The sequence below is a fragment of the Cygnus atratus genome, chromosome 2 (assembly GCF_013377495.2).
Source record: "Cygnus atratus isolate AKBS03 ecotype Queensland, Australia chromosome 2, CAtr_DNAZoo_HiC_assembly, whole genome shotgun sequence".
NCBI lineage: Eukaryota > Metazoa > Chordata > Aves > Anseriformes > Anatidae > Cygnus > Cygnus atratus.
The window spans coordinates 68,138,430-68,161,042 of NC_066363.1; the positions used below are offsets into that span (position 1 = coordinate 68,138,430).

A 22,613-nucleotide genomic window follows, 5' to 3' on the forward strand; every position below is an offset into this window, starting at 1 on the left:
AGGGCAGACAGCTTGTAGCTAGTGTCAGCATCTCTGCATTTTGGAACTTTTCAATGTAGATTTTTGTTTCGATGAAACAGGACAGCTTTTTGCAGTGTTTGGTGGGGCCAGGCTTCCCTTGCTGCCCCCCTGGCTCTCCCTAGGCACTTGCCTTGCTTGCATGCTTCATCACTGTAAATGCATACCCAAACATCTCCTGGAGGAAACAAAAAAAATGCAAACCAGCCATAGTCAGAGACTTGCTCTGTTAAGTTTATTTAGCTAGGAGGCACCTGAAACTCTAAGAGGGTTCTGACCAAAATACATTTAGTATTCAGGACTGTTTCGTGCAGGCTGGCTTGCTTTGCTGCTGTGAAGAAGACAGCTTGGCATGTCCCTGAAAGCACTCCAGAGGCAGAGCAAGTATCAAAGGAGTGCAGTGCAAAAGCCCATGAGCTGGCTGCATTGTTTTGTGCAGCATTTTTTTCATGTCACATCTCATGTAACAACTACTTGCTGTAAAAGTGATTTGCATAAAACAGTGTTTTCCTGGGGAACTGGGGCACAGACACACTGGCAGATCTCGGGGCTGAATTTGAGGGATGCTCAGCTCGGACAAAATCTCAATGAGTCTAAACATTACAAGGCACTGATTGCCTCAAAGGAAGCCATATATATATACAGATTCATGGGCCTGTTGGAAGAGGTTTCTGGGGGCAGAAGTATCTTTAAGGAAATATAAAAAGATGGCCCCTAGACTTTGGAAAAATGATCTCAGATGAATGTAGCAGGGGTGCAAACCACTCGTTGGAAGAATAAATGGACTTACTGAGCCTATGTTGAATAGGAAAAGGATTTCTTCTAAAGGTGGAATACCTCTGGAAACAATGTTTGCCAGCAGTAGGGCAGGCTGTAAAAGAGCAAAAGAAAGAACAGACGCTAAATCATTCAGTAGCAAAGCCTCTGGTGCTTATAGCAGGAGCCTCCCTGGGAAGAGTGGGTTCTGCACGCCAAAACACTGTAGCAGCTGATGTTGGTGTGGCCTGAAAGGTGTTGCCTGTTTTCCATTGGTTCTTGAGCAACACTTTGCTGGCATTTTTCACCAACCCAATGGCTGTCAGAAAAGCCTACTAGATTTCTTTCAGGAACAAGTAAACTTGGAACTATTATTCGACAAAAATTTTTTGAGAATAATGAATTTTTTTAATGAATTCCTTTAATGAATAAGGAAGAAGCTGATTTACATATCCATTCCAAATAGCAAGATGCACAGCTGTCATACCAGAAGAAGAGGAGTGCCAGTCTGGACATACATCTGTCTGTCCAGCTGAGGAAAATGATAAGCTGGGAGTGAAGACCTTGACTTGAAAGGGATGGGAGGGCCTGAGTAACTACTTTGATGTGCTCAATACACTGCAGCAAAAGATTTGGTGCTTCTCTCTCATCTAAAGTTAACCTTTCATTTCTGCGTGGAGCAGGGTCCTCAGATATGCTTCCTTGGATTTACTGTAATATTTATCAGCTGACTTCCCTGGGAGCATTTATCCACAGAACACATCTGGTATTTCCTATTGAAATTACTGTAAAGAATTTAAAAACCTATGGTGAGATTTTGAGGATCTTCCAAAAGCTTCATATCTCCACTGACACAGAGATAAAACAGCAGTCCTCTCAGGGCAGCAGAGATTAACACAGAGATGCTCATACATGCGTACAAAAGGATGAGCAGTTTTCATCAGAAAGAGGCATCTTTTGCCAGTATGTTGGAGTATGGCCTGAGAACTTTGTGAGTTAAAGCAGTGATACACATGCCTCATCAGAATAACAACGTCAGCCTACTCAGGTCTGACCTTAGCCTAACTGGCTGAGGTTTCTAAGGTTTCCAGACATTTTCTGACTTCTACCTGTCCTGTTCTTTTAGAAGTAATGTGCACCTGCAGCACTAATACATGGCTGTGACTCTTGCTTTTGTTAAGGAAGTTTCATTTCTGAGGGAATCAGGCTTTCCAAACACGGCCCACAGAGGCGCTGAAATGCCTGCTGGCTCTGATTCACTACCCAAGGAGGTAAAGCTGCAAAATCTGGAGGAGTCTTTCTTGCCACAGCTTCAGTTTCAGCCACAGCAGCCCAGCGTGGCAGGGAAGATGGCCCAGAAAGCTCAGCTAATACACTTCACAGCCAGGTTAAAGCAGATGCAAGTCACTTTGGTATGTGTGGTCATGCTTGGAAATGTAGGAGCTGACATTGTGGCCGGCCTGCTGCATCTGTGAAGTCCTGAAGTCTTGATTTTGCCACCTCAGTAATAAATCAGCATTGATGGGGCTAGGAGCTGCAGCCAGCTTGACCTATGAAGCACGAGGAAAATGTGACTTCAGGAAAGATATTGGTGTGACCAGCTGCTGGCCATTAGTGACCACAGGGCTTGGTCTGGTTCCTCCTATCTCAGATGCAAACATTGCTCTTCGGTAAAACGTTCCACAAGCGACTTAACAACTGTGTTTACGTAGGTGAGGAGCTGACTAGTCTGGAGATTAGAAATATTTGACAGTGTTAAAAATGTGTCATGGATGGAAAAGGCTATGGCTAGCAAACAAGCAGATTAAATAAAGATAAAAACATAAACAGCGTTTTCTTTGTAAGGTAATAAATCGGCTGTGGTTGCTTATCCATTTCAGAGCAAATTAGAGTTGGGGACAGACTGACTGGGTTCTATGAATTTGCGAGGCATGCAGAAATTAATAAGTTTACCCTCTGTACTTCTTCCACCAGAAGCACCCCAGCAAGTATCCCACTCTGAAGTGGTGTGCACTGAGACAAAAAAGCTGAAGTGCAGTGAATGAGCCTCTCTCTCTCCCCCCTCTCCTTCTCTTCTTGCTAACTCCAGCTTTCTTGCTAGTGGCCAGTTGGAGCCTGGTGCTTCCCACTCCCCCTCAGCCCACCTCTTTTGACCTCAGAGGTCTGGCTCATTTTTCCCATTCACTGACACAGCTCTTTGGAGCTTGCCTTGACCAAAAAAATTATTGAATTGCCTTTTGACTGCATCACACTTTCTCTCTTTCCACACCATCTTCTCTCCCCACTTCATCCATGCTCCATCACAGCGTGGGGAGCTTTGAGACACCTTAGTAAAGAACAAAATTTCAATACAGAGTGCTCAGTTACTCAGTATTGTTCCTATGATGGACATTAGCACCATTCTCCTGAGTTTATTAGATTTTCCCCTGCCTGCTCAGCTGGGCTGCTAGAAGGGCAGCATGGCTGCATGGCCTCCTCTTGACACCTTGTTCACTTCAGGCCCTGCAAACAGCCCCTGAAGAGCCTACTGTCAGCATCTCATTACATCTGTTGTTTCTCTAGAAATTACTAATGCCTGTAGTTAAGACAACCAAAACACCTGCAGCAGTGCCTCAAAGGGCACAGGAGACTATGAACTGGGCTCAGAACTGAAGAAAGGACTTCAAAAGAGGCAAGAGAAGGAGTGAACCTTCCCTCATCCTCTCATGCTCCCTCCTCTGTTGGATATTCTTTGCTTTGTGACCAATAATAGGAATTTTGTCAGTGTACGCCTAATCATGCTTTCCCACTTTGTTGATTTAGATGGGGTCTTGTCCCATCTCCATGCTGATGATGAGGTGCAAGCCAAACCTCCATCCATGCATGGGAAGGAAGCCTCAGTCCACCATACTCCTGCTATCCCTTAATTATTTTTTAAAGCAACTCAGGCTCTCAACTTCTTCATCATTCGCGACAATGAGAGTGAGGGTCCTGAAGCACCAAGGCACTTCTTGCTGCCCTTGACTATAGACTGGGGAGGTGCTGAGATGTGCAGAGCCAGGCAGACTGTGGCCATTCTTCCTCATGCAGCACAGCAGGGTTGAAACCTACAATATGACTCTCCAGCAGTTCAAAATTGTTAGCACTGAAGCAAGGGTAGAAATATTGTCAGGAATTGGGGCTGCCAAGTAAATAATCATAATGAAATTATTACTCAGGATATCTGCACTGAACGTGGTGCCTAAAGAAACCACTCCCTGTGGGCTCCCTTATTCAAGGAGCACTCAGCCTGAATATCTGAGAGATCTTGTAAAAAAAACAAAACAACAGGGTTTGCCAAGCTGAAAGGAAATGACTAAAACCGGAAGAAAAACACTTGTGGTTTCTCTCTTACAAGAAAGAGAGGGGCCCGAGTACAAACGTAGGACTTACAACTAAGTCCTCCCTGATGAACCACTGGGAGAACGTGGTCTCCTTGGGCTGTGTTAACCTCACGGAGGACTCAAGGAACACAGTGAGAAGGGTTGGTAGAGGGAATTGGGAGCACCTCTGGCTAGGTAAGTGCCCCCCTGGCTGTGCCTTTTGCTGCCACCCCAAAGCCCAGCTTGAGCCTGGTTGGGTCTCTCTTTGCTTAGACATGCACCAGCCTGATGGGTTTTGAACAACCCTGCCAAACCATGTGAACTCTGTGCTTGCTAAAGGCTGGATTATTTGTCATTTTACCACCACGGTCTGTTTTACTAAAATAATATTTTCTGAAATAAAATTTACTGAAATAAATTTTTTTTTCATCCACCTGCCACTTGCTGAGAGAAAGCATTATAAGTTCTTCTGGAGAAAGCCCATCCTTACTTGGCGCAAGCTATGCATTACCAAACAGATCATCAGCATTTAATTATCTCATCTATTGTATTTATCAGACAGGAAGCTTCTCATTACTGTATATTCAGCAATAAAAAGGAAAAGTCTGTTTCATACTGGACATACTAGCAGTTAATCTAAACCAAGGTTTCGGATGTGAAAAAGCTCAAATATAATTTTAAAATGGAGTTTTTGCAGACAAAAGAGATCATTCTTTGCAAGCACAGGTTTGAACATAGGTCTGTTTCATCATTCTTATTCATTTCTAGGCTTTCTAACCTATAGATTTTTCACATGGTTGAATTTCTATCATGATTTTTTTTTCCTTTATGTGATTCATAACGTCTGAGGAACATAACATGATTGCTACTTTGCTAGTCTGTGGTGTTGGGCAAAGTGTTTTCTAATGCTGGTGGGATTTGATTAAAGAAAAAAATAGCAAAAAAAGCATCTTCAAATGTTATTTGAATAATGACTACAAAGCTGTGTCAGTGGTACATGGCTCTTTCTTTCACTTTCCGCAGATGTTCACAGCTGATCTCTGATTGTACAGAGACCAAACATGAATCCTCAGAAAATATTACATTGTGACCTGCACCACACAGTCCAAACTCTTTCAGAAACACCATCCAGGGTGCAATAAGATATGACAATAGGACATGACTTGGGTAACACTGTGTGTTGTAAGCAGAAATGAATTGTTCTGTTCGCTTTCACCCTATTTCAAGGAATAATTTCTTCAGTTAAAAACAATGCTTGCAGACTAAATTCAGTTAAGCAACACCCCATGATTACTAAAAAGGGACTATTGCTTCTACTGCCCTGGGGGGTTCCCTTGTCTTCTCTTTTTGCAAACTGTCAGGATTTGCAATACAGACAGGAGGACAAGGAAAGGCTGGACACACCTGTGTAGTGGTCAAGCCTCATGAAAAGCAGCCCTCAGCAACCTTATTGTAGGTTGCTGAAGTCCATATCTACCAGCTCCAGAGAGCCCTCACTAAACAAAGAAATAACAGAAAGACAGAAAATTCAGCTCATGGTGCTGAGGGTTCCTCTGAGGCAATATTGCTTCACAGGGTCAGTTAAAGTTAGCCATTCTGCTAAAAGCATCATATAAACAGCAGGCCAAGCTCGACCAAGGATGGACACGGGGGCGTAGTACTGAAGCCAGTTGTCTAGAATATAGACTTTTTGTCTGCTTCTAAGGAAAACAAAATAAGGCAGATAATAATAGCTTATGTTTCATCAGACAAGCCACATTGCCTCTTGGAAAGAGCTTTGACTCTCCTTCCATGCCAGGGGCCACTGTGGCTTAGAGGACTTGCCTGCTTCTGATAGTGGTGATAAATGAATGGGCTGGGACCAAGCTTTGAATGTTAGTGAGATACAGTATCTTGCAGCATGAACATTCAAAATTCAAGCCCATGACAGAGGTGGAGAGAAGAGCATAAATAGGGAAGGGGGAATCTTGTATTTCAAGAGGGAAGGGAGATGAGGAACGGCAAAATAGTTTGGGGAAGTTACAGCATTCTCCTTCACCCTCCTTACAGTCCCTATTGATTCCTTCTGCCAGTTGTTCTACCCACCCCAAAAGCAAATCTTCCTATCACTATGCAATGCAGTTTGATCTGCACAGTGTGCAACAGAGAAGAACAAAACAGAAGCAAAAGAAAAACAAGAAAAGAACAAAATATGAAAATGTCTGATTTCTGCCCTAATACACCTACTGCTCTAAAATATACATCTAGTCTATGTTCTGCTAAATCCATACCTATGGGCTTTATTTGCACCTGGAAAAAGCTTGTGCCAAGTAATCAAGGTGGGCTAGTTGATAATGATAATCTTTTTATAAAATTTATCATTTGAGGCCTACTCAAAATACCTTTGGTTGTAGGTTAGGGTGTTGTTGTAGTTGTTTGTTTTGTGTGTCTTTTTTTTTTTCTTTAAAAAAATCATTCTTGTTACGTTTCTCTCACCTAAATTTGCCTTTTTAGAACAAAGCATGCTCTGAGCAATCTACCATACAAGCCTAGTGGTAGGCATTTTACCAGGAACAGCATATTTTAAGCAAATATTAGCATTTCAAAGAAATTTTGAATTTGTACTTTCAAGAATTGAAACTGGAAACTATTGTTCTTGCCACTCAGTGGAAAACAACTTGAATGAATCAAATACTAACCAAAGAGCATATCATGAATACCAAATACTTAAAACACTTCCAGCAGCATCTGGGAAACAAATTGAAAAGCAGAGACTGTTCTTTGTCTGTGAGTCGTGTAACAAGGGCTCCATTTGCTATTATTTGGTTTGAAGCATGTGGTTGGTGGGATGTCAGAGGGTCTGAGAACAGCCAAAGACCAGATCAACAATTCTCCTCTGTCAGCAGTTTAAAAAAAAAAAAAAGGCGGTGGTGTCTAAACAACCAGATTCCAAGAAGATTCAGAGATTCAGACAGGGCAAAAATAATGATCTTCAATTAATTTTTAATCCCTCTAATTTAAAGCTCAGTGTTTGTGTCTACATGGCTCTTGAGAGCAGGCCCAAAAAAGAAGCTGTACTCACAATGTGCCTTATAATCAATAATCGATCCATCCTGTATTCTTGTCGGAGAAACTCCTGAGATGCAGCGCAGACATCTTCCCAGATATAAGGAGCAAGTCTCAAGTGACACACTCATCACAGCTCAGCTGAACATCACCTGCTTCAATACCTCTGCAGACACCTAGATGAAACCCACCTCCTAGAGAGTTTTGCTGGGGAAAATCAGGTGCATGTGTTCTCTCCATCCAAACACTGATCAAGATCCTCCCATCTCATGCCTGAGCTTTATGGGTTTTGCTGTCTCAGAGCATCCAACAAGGGCCTGCTGCTGTATCTTCTACTTATCTTTCACAGAAAGCCTACTCTTGGTTTCTGGACCTCACTTGTTATGGAAACAGCTGCGTTATCCATGTGCTCAGACTGAGCAGTAAAAGATCTTGAGGATTTTGTGGCTATTAGGGATGCTTAAATGAGAGCTGGTCTGTGCTCTGTGATGTTTTCTGCTTCTCCATGGTAGCTCCTAAACATGTTGGCTTTCTTCCTCTGGTCATTTGCTACTAGAGGGGGACTGAAGGGCTTTTCTAGAAGGTGACAAGGAGTAGTAAGGACTGAAATATCAAAGGAGGATATTTTTTCATTTGGTCGTGAAGAGAATTAAAGAAGGGAAAAGGACTTTTTTTCTTTTTTTTCTTACTTTATAAAATCATCTGAATAGCAAGAAACGACCCCAGTTACTCTGATTCATAAGTTGAGGGAGGCTACTTTGTAGAGCTTGGCTGCTGGGGATGCACCAGCATGTTATTTCTTCAGAAGTTTCACACGAAGTCTTGAGACACACCATGACCCAGTGCAGGAACTTGGCTATAGGAAGGACATGGCCATGAAGTGTCTGCATCTCTATACCTCCCTCTGCCACTCAGCCACAGTGAGTCTTTACCTTTTTTCCTGAAGCTTTCCTGTACTCACACAGGGATGTTACTGGCCTTGTCTTAAGTAAAGAGTCCCTGAGAAAGACGCTGGAAAAAGCTCTTGAATGGAAGAAAATATTTTTGGTAGCAAACAGCTGCAACAAAACCATTTTGAGTAATCTGATTTGGGTGACTGGCTGCCACATAGCAGCATGGGGTTGATAACCGCACAAAAGGTCTTTGTTGCTCTCATACTCCATCATAGACATGAGTCCAAAACACAGCTCAGGGAAACAAATCCACTGTCATTAACACTTCATCTTCCTCTGATTAATTGCTTGTTCCACAAGTGCCGTTTCTATCTGAGCTGATGAACTCTTATTTGCCAAAACAGATCTCTGAATGACTCAACACAGGACACCTCAGTAGGATTCTGTTTCATATTTCTCTGGTACAGCTTTCTGAAAATAAGACACCATTTTGTAACAATAGCACTGATTATTTCTGCTCAGATTTCTGATTAACTGTATGAAGTTCAACAAGGCCAAGTGCCGGGTCCTGCATCTGGGGCGCAACAACCCCAAGCAGCACTACAGGCTGGGAGATGAGTGGTTGGAAAGCTGCCTGGCAGAGAAGGACCTGGGAGTACTGGTTGATAGTCGGCTGAATATGAGCCAGCAGTGTGCTCAGGTGGCCAAGAAGGCCAAGAGCATCCTGGCTTGCATAAGAAGCAGCGTGGCCAGCAGGTCTAAGGAGGTGATTGTCCCCCTGTACTCGGCTCTGGTGAGGCCACACCTTGAGTACTGTGTTCGGTTTTAGGCCCCTCGCTACAAGAAGGACATGGAGGTGCTCGAGAGAGTCCAGAGAAGGGCAACAAAGCTGGTGAGGGGTCTGGAGAACAAGTCCTATGAGGAGCGGCTGAGGGAGCTGGGGTTGTTCAGCCTGAAGAAGAGGAGGCTCAGGGGCGACCTTATCGCTCTCTATAGGTACCTTAAAGGAGGCTGTAGGGAGGTGGGGGTTGGTCTATTCTCCCATGTGCCTGGTGACAGGACGAGGGGGAATGGGCTAAAGTTGCACCAGGGGAGGTTTAGTTTGGATATTAGGAAGAACTTCTTTACTGAAAGGGTTGTTAGGCATTGGAATGGGCTGTCCAGGGAAGTGGTTGAGTCACCATCCCTGGAGGTCTTTAAAAGACATTTAGATGTAGCCCTTAGTGATATGGTTTCGTGGAGGACTTGTTAGTGTTAGGACAGAGGTTGGACTAGATGATCTTGGAGGTCTCTTCCAACCTAGACGATTCTGTGATTCTGTAAAAGTAGCAAGAACAAGATTTTCTAAGCTGCAAACAAACAACCGTTGTTGAAAAAAAGGAATATTGAAGAAAAAGGAATAAAAAGTCTAAGTGGATTTTCTACCACAATAATCTGTGCATTTTTACCTGGTTCAAATGTTGGATGGGCAATCTCATGAACTACACACCATCAACGTTGTGCTGAACTGCTCTTTTAAGTGTAAGTACTCAGGGTAAGAAGCATCACTAGAAATGAAGTATCCCACATATGTTTCCTAGGAGATACTGTGCTTCAGAAAGTCCCTCTGAACATCAAACTTTCCCTTTCTTTCAGAATTAAGAATTTACTGTTGATAGATCTAGCTAGCAAATTACAATGTTCCCACAGTAATTAAATAGCTACATAAAGGTGCCATGTAGCTATGATTCCTATTTCAGGACAACTTCCACCAGCGTAAGAGGAATGTTTTACTGCCCCCTTAAGCCCCCGTTCAGGTATGCAGCTCACTTCGCAGCCTGGGACATGGCTTTGCAGGGATATGGCTTGCTCCAGCAGAGAGGGGGAAAGGACTCCTTTTCTGCCTTTAGCAAGACAGACATTCTTCAATTTCTTTTATGGCTAGAGATGACATAGCTGTCTCTTGTGAGGAGAAGAGCCAGAATGGGGGTGGAGACCTACAGCTTTGCCTCCCCATTTGATGTGCTCTTTTTTAAAGGTTGCCTACTGGGACCCAACATTGATCAATCTATTTTTATAAAAACAGCAGTGATTCCAATGAAGATTTATATAACACATTTGTGCTATAGCTCTTGGTTCCTTTTTCTTAACTTACTTAAAGCAATATAATAACTTTCACAGGCATACCTTAGGAGACTGCCAACATTTCCTTGATGTAGGATGATCACAATTGAAAGGAATGTGAATTTTATCCAGCCATCGGTAAGGTTTTGTTTTCCTTAATCCCCAAGACTAACTCATTGGATAGTTTGAAGGCTAAAAACTAAGTCTTAATTGAGATTTGCTGTCACTTAGGTTACCATGTGGCTCTTTTAACCAAAACACCGAGGTGCCTTTGAGGAAGGACTGGGGTAGGGGCCGGCTGTTGGGACAGGAACCTGCAGCACTTTTTGCTTTTGAGAGCTGGCTGTGCAAGAGAGTTTTTCAATATGCAGCAAAACACAACTAAAGTTTCTGTTCGGCATTAAAGATTCTTTATTTGAAATGCTCTTAGTTAAACCTGTGAATGGTGCAACCTAGCCAGAACCCCCACAGGCTAGAAACAAACCACCAGTTTTATATCCCAGGGTGCCATCATTTTGCTTTGTGCTGCACACACACTGGTGATTTTTTCCCCCCAGTGTGAGAATTTAGCTCATCTATTGAGAACCGTACAAGACAAAAACCCCAAATCCTTCATCCCCCAGCAAAACTCACTAAGAGTTGGGTTTCATCTAGATGTCTGCAGTGGTGTTGAAGGAAACTGTTGCATTTCAGCTATGTTGACTGCATCACTGAAAATAGTAGCCAAGTTGAGTAGTAAAGGCATGGCTGGGGAAATAAGGGAGATTTTAGTACCATTTCTACTGACATAAATTTTAAGTGTCCTAGTAGCTAAATAGCAGTATTTTCTCTAGTGAAATAAGTTAGGTCTCTTTTCTATGGGGTGTTTACTGTCCCACTGCAAGGATGATCCACAGATGTGAGGTGGTGGGAATGGAAATGCTAGGTACAACCCCTCTTCACCTCCCCAGTGACTATGAAGTCACTTAAAGGGGGGGGAAATGTCCTGGCAAAGGGGGGACTAAAGGAGGAAGCAGACAACTGCCTTCTTGCCACCCCCTTAGCATCTCCATGTCTCCAAAGTATCCTTCATGCAATATAAGGGATAGCCTGGAGGCTTTAGTTTGGAGAAAAACCTAGAAGGAATCTCAGTTCCCAACAATGAGCTAGGGGCAGAAGCACTTGAAAAGTAATGCCTAGGCCTAGCTTTACCTAGGATTTTAGCCCTGGGTTTCTATTAAATACTAATAACTTGGACTGACTGTTTAGATGATGTTTGGGTCAGTGAAGACAGACAAGCCACTTCTCACCCTGAAATAGGTATGAAAGAGATGAAATGAAGGAACCTCTGGAAGGACCTCTTTCTCCCATTCTGGGGGGATTGTAGATTGTCAAAACTGGGTCTGGATGCCTGACAGTTAAAATTAGGCCAGAGGTGGCTGTGTTTCAGCACAAGAGCTGCTTCCTTTTAAACGGAAAGTACAACTCATTTCTACTTTGTGAGGAAGTCACAAGGTTGAATGCAACGGCAGCGGTGCATTGTTCATGTGCTGCACGCCAAAAAGAAAAGACTGCACATAACGAGCTTGAACACCTCAGCATTTCACAACTTTCATGCCAAAAAGAGATCATCAACATCTCTGAAAACATAATTAGCTGTTTTTTTTATTTGAGCTGTAAAGAGTTTCCACATCAGACTTTTTTTTTTTGAAGCTAAATAATGAATCCTGGTGAGCATTTTGTTTTAGGGAGATATTCCCAATAAATACCAACAGACTTTTAATCTCTGAAGGTATTCATGGCTTAATGATACCTAATAACAACAACTGCTAATTCTTCCCACAACTCTCAATCACTACAAGACTACCACCAAAATCCTACCAAGCAAACAGTGCAGGTTGGGAACCCATCGGGCTGCGCCAACAGGAGCATGGCCAGCATATATGGAGAAGTGGTTATTCCCCTTTGCTCTGTGCTCATTAGAGCACATCTAGACAGTGTGTCCAGTTTTGGGCCACCTAGTACAGGAAAGACAATGATAGCCTGGAGGGAGCTCAGCAGAGGGCCACCACAATGATTGGTGCTGGAGCACTTGCCCTGCAAGGAGAGGCTGAGGGACCAGGGTTCATCCAGCCTAGAGAAGAGATGGTTTTCAGGGGACCTATCAGCAGCCCCGCAGTGCCTACAAGGAGGAGATAAGAAGACTGAGCCAGGCTTTTCACAAACATGCATAGTGGCAGGATGAGACACAAAGGTTATGCGTTCTGACAGAGGATGGGATGTTCTGTCTTGATATGAGGAAAGTCATTTTCCCCACAGGGACAGCCAAGCAGCCAAGAAGTGGAGCAGGTCACCCAGTCTCCATCCTTGAAGGTTTTTAAGACCAAATGGACAGATCCCTGAGTGAGTCTGATCCTACAGCTCATCCTGATTTGAGCAGGAGGTTTGGCTAGGTGAGCTTAGGAGATGCCTTCCCAAATAAAGGATTCTGTGATTCTTGTACTGTAAACTGTAATTTGTCATGAAGGGCATAGAAACACTGGTAGACATCACTGAACAGCTTGCAACAACACATGTAAGTACATAAGTAAACTATAGTAATGTGTGGTCACATCTCCACTAACATCACATCCATTTAATTCAAGACCTTGCGAAGCAAGAACTCAAAGGTTATCGTCGCAGTTACGTGAGTGCTCAGAACTAACTGCTGATCTGCCAAGACCTGGTCTAGAGCCAGGTGAAGTAACTGGAAAGTTTGAAGGTGCATATCAGCTGACTTGAGATGTAGATATCCAAATCTGAACTCATTATTGGCAGCTGATTGGCTGTCCAGAAAAAGAAGTCAGACCACATCTTCAGACAAATCTAAAATAGATGAGACAGATTAGTGCCAAAACACATTTACTCTCCCCTGGCTTCAAAGAGAGTCTGTCTGACTGCTCCAGATACAGCCTCACATAGTGCTGACCTCTGAAGTTAGATGAGATGGATCCTACCCCTATTGACTTCCACAGGGGGGATGGATTGTGGTTGGAGCCTGTTGTGGTCAGCAGTCATACTCAGAACTAGAATATTCAAATTCCATGCAGAAGTGTACTTCTGGTGCAGTTTCCCATTTAGAGTTTTATTCCCACAGTTCTTCAATGCTAACAGCTATTTACTGGGGGAAATTATTTTCCCTGACTGTCATGGGTGTGATGGTTTTGAAGCCTATAAGAAGAAATTTGGTGAAATTTTATGGTGAAAAGCATTAGGAAAGCAGAGAAAAATACCTGGACTCTACTAGCACATCTGAAAAGTTATGTATGCACTGTGGGATCCAATAGCTTTTCACTCATCCCAAGCCTATGTATGTTGTTCTGGACAACATGAGCCTATGCTCATGTGCCACAGCAGTAGGAGAAAACAATACCACCTTCCACATTACCAGGGGAGATGCTTCCAGCACAGGCAGAGAAGTGTTTGTGCCAGGCACTGCCCCCCACCTAGGACACTGCAGGGCAAATTGAGATGAGCTACCCAGGGTGATGAGGGCTGCAGGGAGGCTGCTTTCACCAAAGCTGGGGTTAACTCCACAGTCCGTTTCTGCTGGCAAAAGCATGAGGCCACATGATGTGAATCAAGATGCCAATCTGGGTTAAAAATAACCATGTGAAATGTTGGACAGAGAGCAGTGCAGTAGCCAGCTGCTCCCAGCCAGGCAACACTGGCAGGAGCAGGAGGAAGGGTGGGACTGCTCTCCTCAACAGCTACCAGCTTGTGCTGGCCAGGACCTGCTGCAGCAGTCACCCATCAACTGGGTCTGAGCAGAGGGAGGGCAGAGGAGGGTCTGAGTGACTCCCATGGACACCCTCGGTGGTGAAACATCATGCATAAAATAGCAACTGACTTCTGATGACAGTATTATTCTCACACCCTGAAAAGGGGTGTATCCTGGGCTGTAGTACATTTAGGCTGGAAATTAGAACAAGCTTTCACTTACTCTCCCTTTCAGTTGTTTCCTTCAGTCTTCAGCATCTTTGCCTCCCACACATAAAACAATGGCCAAGCCAGAATCACCCACCGTCAACACTTCCTGCAGAAATGACTTTCTGTGCCATAACGATAGAGGTATAGTAGTATAAAGATTTAAGTGACAAACAGGTCTCCGAGAAAACCAATTGCTTTCATGAGGCAAACTGAAATAACAGCCTTTCAAGCGAGTCTGAAGAAATGCTGCATGCCCAATTATTGCCTGTTTTCTCTCACAGTGAATATGCCAACTAACTAGAAATGAAATTGTTGACTGCTCCTATCAGCCTTCCCTCTCTTTTTATTGCTGTTAAAGTTTTTGCCTCTCACCATCTATGTTTCCATTTATTTTACTTAGCTGGAGTGCTTAAACTATCTTCTCCCTGAGTCATACTGTTTGCTGTGGTAATATAAAGAGGCAATGTAGGCCTGGCTCAACACAGCCAAGCAGTGTTCTGAATTCCCTAGCTGACCCAAATGAGATGGCTCTAAACTTTCCTCTGTGGAAAGTTAACATGATGCTTGGGAATGCCAAGCCAAGCAAGTAAGGAAATTGTCAGAACAAGGTTTTCTAAAATCAGACCAATAAAGCAGAACGAATATATGGGCAATATCATTGCTATGAAAGGATATGCAGGACTCCAGTCCATAAATTTACTTTAGACTTTGGCTAGCATAGCTGTGAATACACAAAAAATGTCACCCCATCAAAATTTTGATCCTAGCATAGGCACCATCATATTAACATCAGAGGTCCTTCTGCTTGTAGGATTTATTCTACCTGAAAGGTTAATCTGAGTAAAAACTAGATGTAAAGTCAAGTTTCTCCCAGCCTCCCAAGTAGTCAAAACACAATCAAGCATGAGATATTACACACTACCTGTGCAAGAAGAACTTGCCCTGTATTGTGTGTGCTGGAATTAATAGGAAGGCCCTTCAAAAGGGATCAAGAGCCTTTTTGAGTGTATTTGTGCTGCTGGCATTTGTTTCTGGCCATTGACACCTTAACAGGGTTGCTTCAGGTACAAAGCACTTGCATACAGGATAGATACTTACACATATTGCACCATTGTAGTTCACATATGCCAGAGAAGCTCCATAAACTGCCCATGCTGACTTTTTGCAGTGGTGGGGGACAGGCCATTTATGAGAAAGTCAGTTATCTCTGTGTTGAGTAATGACCCTCTACTCCTCTTTCAGCTCCTCTCTCCCTATCAGAGAGGATCAGTGACCCCTGCCCCTTACTCCTACTTCATACCCACCACATGACATACTCTACAAAGTGCAATTGCTTCATATAAACCATACTGTTCAGATAAGCATGCCTGCTACCACACTCCCTTCAGCCCACAGGATATTCTCCTAAGCTAGGAAGGAATTGATTTTTCAGTCTGTAGATGCTGCCTAATATATAGATGTCACCTCTTGCGTCCCAGTGCAGCCAGGTACCTAGCATTTGTTTTGCTACTGCATCTATGTAGGAAGAAAGCTTCAGACTGGAGATTATTCTTGCTTTGCATGTGTACAAGCCAGTACTTTCAGTCAATGACCAACTGTCACTGGCCCACAACTAGGATTCACATCCCACTGTGGGCCAAGAAGTTCACTCTGATCCAGATTTCTCTGCACACATGTACAGTATATCAGTTACCTTTCAGTCTCTAGTGTATTTATGCACAGAACTTCTTCCTCATAGAGTAGGAAGGGAAAAGTTTCTCTTCCCATGTTTCTTCTATGAGTGCAATACACCAAGCTACCTTACCACCCATAAAATGTCTAACTAGATCAAAGTGTCATCCCATGCTTTGTTCTGAATATTTTTCCCCAAGCTTGGCTGATATTGTGTTCTATAACATTTATATTCTGATGGCATGCTGAATTTGAAAACCAACCATAAGTTGACAAATAATCAGTACCTTATAGACCCACAGAAGAGACATACTGTTATTTTCCATTGTATTAAGTACTTTGTGCTTCCACTGCCCTCTTGAAAGGCTGTCTTCAGCTGATCAGCTACGGTGAAAGTGCTTCATCATTATTCCTTAGGTGACAAAGATTGTTAGATCCTGAAAGCCATCAAGTTAGCAGGAAGACTAAGCTAAATATGGTGTACCAGACAAGTAGTTAGGAGCAGTGTCCCCAAGGAGCTTCACACATGGTTTGCAAGATGAAAGATGGCTCTTGCTGCCTGCTCTGCCGTTTCCACCTCAGATGCTCAGGTCAAACCAGGTTCCACTACACCACTGCCTGCAACACTGGAACACTGGATTGTTTCCAGGCCTTGACTATTTTTACTTAAAATTGTTAACCTTATGTAAGAAAAAGAGATCAGTTTATGGCTAGAGCCACTGAAACCAGTAAGCTCTCTCAAGTCTCAGATGCTTGAACTGTATCAGCCACAGTATTTTATCACAACACTTGTGCTTCACACAAACTCATTTACCAGCATCTTATGTTCTTCAGAAAGGCTCAGGGCTTGCTCACAGACTTCACTTGACAAGCAAGCCCAACATCCCAGGTTCAGTGGTTGGCTGCTGATGCTGAAAGCAAAAGGCGTTTTTATCTGCCTGTTTCCTGTTTTCTAATCTGAATTTGTCCACCTTCAGCATCTATGCATTAGATCTTGCTGTATCCATAGCTAGTTTGATTGTTAAATAACTTTGCTTTCAGGTATTGGTGGAAGACAGTCAGATCTCCTGTTTGAGAAACTAAATAGACTTCGCTTCTCCTGCCTCTCTTTAGACAGCATGGTTCAACCCATGCTTGTGCTGCTAGGACATTCTCTTCCTATCTGTCAACATCCTTTTAGTGTGTAAACACCAGAAACAGACACTATATTTCAGTAATGGTCTCATTAATGCTGTACACATGGAAATATCACCTCCTTGACCTCTACTCAGCGATCTGCTCTAATCCAAGACAGTAGCATTTGCTTTCAGGTGTGCTGTATCACATGGGGAGAACATGCTTAGCTGATTATCTGTTAAAACAACAAGCCTGGTTGACTCACAGGGAAATTGCATTTCACAAACCCATCTATACAGTATGACTAAAAGTACATTTTTGGTCTGTAAATACCTTGAATTTGATTGGCAATTTAAAAACACTATTTCAATAAGATTAGTTTACCAGATGAACCAGAGGACCCTGAAGAACAGCTTTGTCCTTGACATTGTCCTTTAACTACTTCAATGGTTGTATCATCATTGAATTTGTCTAGTGAAATACAATATTTGCTCTCAAGCCAAAAACCAAGTGACTGAACAGCTCTGAGCCCAAGAATAAGCCCTTTGGTATATCTGTTGGGAATGTCCTTTCTGATTGCTTCTCCCTGTAATTGCTTTAAAAAGTATGACAATTAGCAAGATTGCAATTCATTTAATGTCTTTAATTAGTTTTGTATATTTCTAGTTTTGTTTTTACTCAGAATATCCTGTGGAACAAACTCACTCGCCTTATAGAAACTTGAATAGATGTATGCTTAAGTAAACATCAAAACTATCACCCCTATCAGGTGGCATCTTAAAGAAGTATACCGTGACTTCTTGACAAAACAGTTTTCATAAAACTATATTGATTGCTGTTAGTTTTATTACCTTTTTCTAACCCCTAAAAGCAACTCCATGTCAGCCTTCCTGTGATTTACCCCAGAATTTATCAGCTTACCACATGCTCTTCAACTGTTTGAGTCACCCCTTCATCTTTTCCTCATTTGATGAATCTGGCTATTTTTGGCTTGACACCTGACTTCATTTTCCAATTCTTGGTGCTGTCTGAAATATGATGGAGGTAAGGGTGTGGTAAAAGAGAATGCATTTTTCTCAAACTGCTGTTGAAACTTTCGCAATTTTGTCTTGGCCATTCTGACTTCCTCTACATGTCGTCCCCTCTGAAGGCTTAGAAATAAGGTTTCCACACACAACCAAAGCCACAGTAGCTTCAAAAAGTTTCAGTAAAAGACTTGGTTAAAACTTCAAAAAATTTCACCCTTGTAGAGACCCACATCCCAAATTCCAGACTGAAGTCAATTGCTCTTTCTAGTTACATGAACAACACGATGCTATCTGTCACTTCATGTACAGGTTAGCATTGCTACCTCACACCAACTTGTCTCTGAATTCCTGCAGTGGGAACTCAGGTGACCTCCCAAATCCAGATGGAACGTTTTAAGAACTGAATTATTACTTGCATACTACAGGAAAGTAACCAATATGCTGAAGTGTCTTTGACTAATGTAATTTGTCTAATGCAAAACAGTTTCCAACTTATTGCTTCTGACAAGAAATAGGAGAGCTTGCATGGCAAGCTTTACCAGTTAAGGCTGAAAACAATTTGTAGAATGATATTGCCACCTGTATTAGAGAAGGAACAGCCGCTACACCCCTCACACCGTATTTAAAGGGTAGAAAGCTGCATACACATTCATGTGGAAAGCATGAGGAAGGGAAAACACTGGCAAAAGCTGTGCTATAAGCACATCTGTACTCAGAGAACAGACACCCACTATTGAAGGAGTGGTTCCCTGATGCTCAGCTTTGAAAGCAGAACAAATATTTGGTGCTGGCTCTGAATTTTCCAGTTTTCAAGTTTAAGCAACATGAAGCATCACGTTTTGCATCACGGAGCCATTCCACACAAGTTTGCTCATTGGGCTTAACTTTGGGGGCTACACTGGGGTTGGCCAGCTTTCAGGAGGTGATCTTCTGCTCCTCAGCTGGCACTGGATTCAAGCCAAAGATCCCCTCAGAGTTTCTGCAGACACACTAGCACTTGGTTTAAGCACTGTTTTCTTACTGATGGCAACACTTAAACTAGGTAAGAGTTAAGGACTTCCTGGAATTAAGCAGGAGGCAGCAGGGACTGTGAAAGGAGATGATTCTAGGAGGGGACCCTGCACAAAGCCTGAGTCTCCACCCTGCCTTCTTCCTCCCTGTTAGGAACACGCTTCCTCTCCCACAACCTGCCTTGGCACTTTCCGCTTGATGAACACACTCCCTCCCAGCAGGAAGGGCAAGAACGACTATCACATGAGCAGAACAGCTCAGGAGCAGGGAAAACTTGTACAGAGTTAAGTGGTTTACCAAACAAATCCAACAACCAGCAGTGGGCATGCTGACATGCTGGAAGGCACCTCTTTGGTCAGCCTTTAATTTAGGAAAGGGTGAGAGGGTAAGAACCCTTTCTAAAAGAAAGGGAAAAGCTTGAGAGCACTGCTATGCAAAGCCTCTTTCAATACAGCCTGCATTATGTTCCCAGAACAAACCCTCTGGGACGTCCCCGCAAGTCCTGCTGTTGTCTTCACCTCTGAGATACCCCTCCAAAAGCTTAAGTTGGAAATTTAAGAGCTTTGACAGGGAACAAATAAAAAAAGCTCTCAGGCTCTTTTCACAAGTTTTAAGCTTTGAGACTGATCTCACTGAACTACTGGCACTGAAAACAAAAGCAGGAAAATAAGGGAGAGAAAAGTGGGAAGGATAAGACTCTGAAGGAGGGAACAGGAGGAGAATAAAGCACCAAAGCAAAGGGACAGAGGAGAGCTCTTGAAATAAAGCCCTGCAAAAGGTGGGAGAGCAGAGGAGCAGGTCAGCCTCCACTGCTTCCCTCCCCATCCACAAGTCATCACCACCATGATCTCAGAGTCATTCAAAGCCCCTCTCCCACTGGTGCCAGCAATACTCCAGCCCACCCCGCATAACAGGTAGCTGTGGAACAGACAGCAGGCAGGGATCGTGAATGATTTCAATCTCACTTGGTGACCCTGGACTGATGGAAAACCTGCAGATGTGACACTGCTGGCAATACAGCCTGCTTAAAAAGCCTTATATCCATCACAAGAGATCTTAGATATACACAACCCTACTGGCACACATGTTTTGCAGTGGTGGGGAAACGCCCCCAGTTGTTTCACATCACTCTTCACATCTACCACCACACATACCTCATGTCTCCGTACCCCTCTGTTTAGAGGCACCATCAATTTCTCTTACAGAGTGCTTTCTAGAAAGCTTCAAAGAGAAAGTAGATACCTATATCATGTAGAAAAAACCTCTGGCTTGAGTAATTCCATGGAAAGGCTGATGGGCTCAGGTTTCCTTCTCACCTGGAACAGTATTTTTAAGGTTCTGTTGTGGAAGACAGTTTTACTACTGAATCCATAGTAAACTGGACTAGAGAAAGTCCTCCTACATGAGGGAAATATATGAGGCTTCAAAAGAATTATTGAGAAGAAAAACATTTTTTTCCTAAAGAAAAAAAATCAAAGTCTGAGAAAAATATAACCCTTCTTCCCCACATTGTGTTTATTTAAGCTTTGAGCACAAGGTATTTAGATTTTTTATTTTGTTTCAGGGTCTTATAATAAGGTCATGTGTCAAAATGAAGGTAATTGTGACCCAGTATTTTTCAACCAAAAATACCAAAATTGGTCCTTTCAATTTAAAAAGAAGTTTTTAAAACTGCTAATAAGTCTCTGAAAAATATCAGTTCTTAACAAAATGATTACTTGAGACAAAGTAGGGCTTTTTGGTCGTGGAAATGATCTGCAGAAAAACATTAGCCTGGAGAAGAAGAGGCTCAGGGGCAACCTTATTGCTCTCTATAGATACCTTAAAGGAGGCTATAGCAAGGTGGGGGTTGGTCTATTCTCCCACATGCCTGGTGACAGGACGAGGGGGAATGGGCTAAAGTTGCACCAGGGGAGGTTTAGTTTGGATATTAGGAAGAACTTCTTTACTGAAAGGGTTGTTAGGCATTGGAATGGGCTGCCCAGGGAAGTGGTTGAGTCGCCATCCCTAGAGGTCTTTAAAAGACATTTAGATATAGTCCTTAGTGATATGGTTTAGTGGAGGACTTGTCAGTGTTAGGTTAGAGGTTGGACTAGGTGATCTTGGAAGTCTCTTCCAACCTAGACGATTCTGTGATTCCCAAACAACTTCTCTATCAAGGCTGTCAAATGCCTCATTCGTATCCCAGAGACGCTGTTTTGTAAACCAAAACCTACTGCTATCTTGAAAGCAGGAAGACTCCTGACCTCCAGCTTTCACACGTAGAAAGCAGGTTCTGATGTCACCAAAAGATGACTCATAATGCCCCTTTGAACACAGTCTCCTCCTGTCAACTGCCCAATAAAAAATGCTTTACACAACTATGAGTTCATGACCACTAAACTAGTGTTTAGTTGGCAAACTAAAGCAGATATCCTTAAAACTGCTTTGTTTGCCTGTGTGCATTGCAGAGCACTACCAGGGCCACAAGGTCACAGATCCCAATCTCACCACATGTAAATCACTTAGCACATGTGGAGAACACACCATTTGACAATTTGACAAAGGGCAAATTCACGTCCTGACTCCCAAGATTCACATCTGCTGCCAACATTGATGGCAGAGTTCTCCCAGTTGCACTCCAGCATGCTCTGGCCAATTTCACAGGCAGGTGGCTACAGAAGAGCAAGGGGAAGGCAGGGTCAGAAGCCAAATCCCACATATTTGGCATGTCAGCAACCAGAATACCAGTCAGCATGCATAGGTCTTATCACCTACAGCATGTGCTGTCTCACTTTGTGAGGGGCTTTGTATGTGGAAGGGGCTGAGATGACTGTGGTTTCTTTCACCTCTTTTGAGGAGTCCGGTGCTTGTGACATAATTTAGCTCTTGGATGCCCAAACCACTGACTCAATCGCTTTCCCTAAGCTTCACCTGTCAGGTCAAATTGCAAAGGAAGAGCTGGCACAGGCAGTAGGATTTTCTCCTATTAAGGCAGGTGGTCCCTATGTAAGTAGGGGACCGATTCAGGGAAAAGTTGGGAAGCAGTGTTTCAGACTCATTTCCTATTTTTTGCATGTAAGGGCAATCACATTTATACAGGTGTAGCCAGGGCAGCTGATAAGCAAACATCACCTTTCCTTTTCATCTGCTACTGACATTTTTCCTTTGAAATCAATCTCGACTGCAACCACACGCACTGTTTCCAGAGCCAGATCTCTGGAAGATGGAAACTACAGCTCTCCATGCCACAGTCGCAACAAAGACAAACTCCCGTTCAGCATTCTCCCCAGATTAGTTCCTTGCATCTATACTGCAGGGACCTGACCAATGACCAGATTTATTTGGACCCATGAACTACAGTGCATGAATTTCACATGAATTACTGTTCTAATCAAGACCAAATGGTCCAGAGATCAGAGCTGTACATACAAGAGCTCTTGTTCCCATTCCTGAAATAAGGCAGCTGTGTATGTCCCTGAATACATGAGATGAGACACAGTCCATCCCCACAGGAGGTATAGAGGGCATCCAGCCCCTGGTCAGGACTACCTGGCCCACCACTGGCCTGAAATACCACTGCCCCTAGCATCCCATTCTACCTTGCACCAACAAACATGAAGAACATTTAATGACTCAGCAAGGGAAATGCTGTTTTGAACACCAGACCCTGAGCTGGACTGGTGCAAGCCCTGGGCCCAGTC

At 43.2% G+C, this 22,613-nt stretch overlaps 1 protein-coding gene across 3 annotated transcripts in view; it reads left to right on the forward strand.

The window, feature by feature from the left end:
* Nucleotides 1–4,123: 4,123 nt before the first annotated feature.
* The window catches only part of NEDD9 (neural precursor cell expressed, developmentally down-regulated 9), a 100,624-nt gene continuing 82,134 nt past the window's right edge, over nt 4,124–22,613 (forward strand). The window contains exons 1-2 of one of the 3 annotated variants that reach the window (XM_050708882.1): nt 4,176–4,310; nt 10,214–10,294. The gene's annotated coding sequence lies outside the window, so the exon portion shown is untranslated. Of the gene's footprint in view, nt 4,311–10,213; nt 10,295–22,613 lie in introns of all 3 variants that reach the window. The other 2 variants (XM_035560261.2, XR_004780745.2) reach the window with 2 other exon arrangements.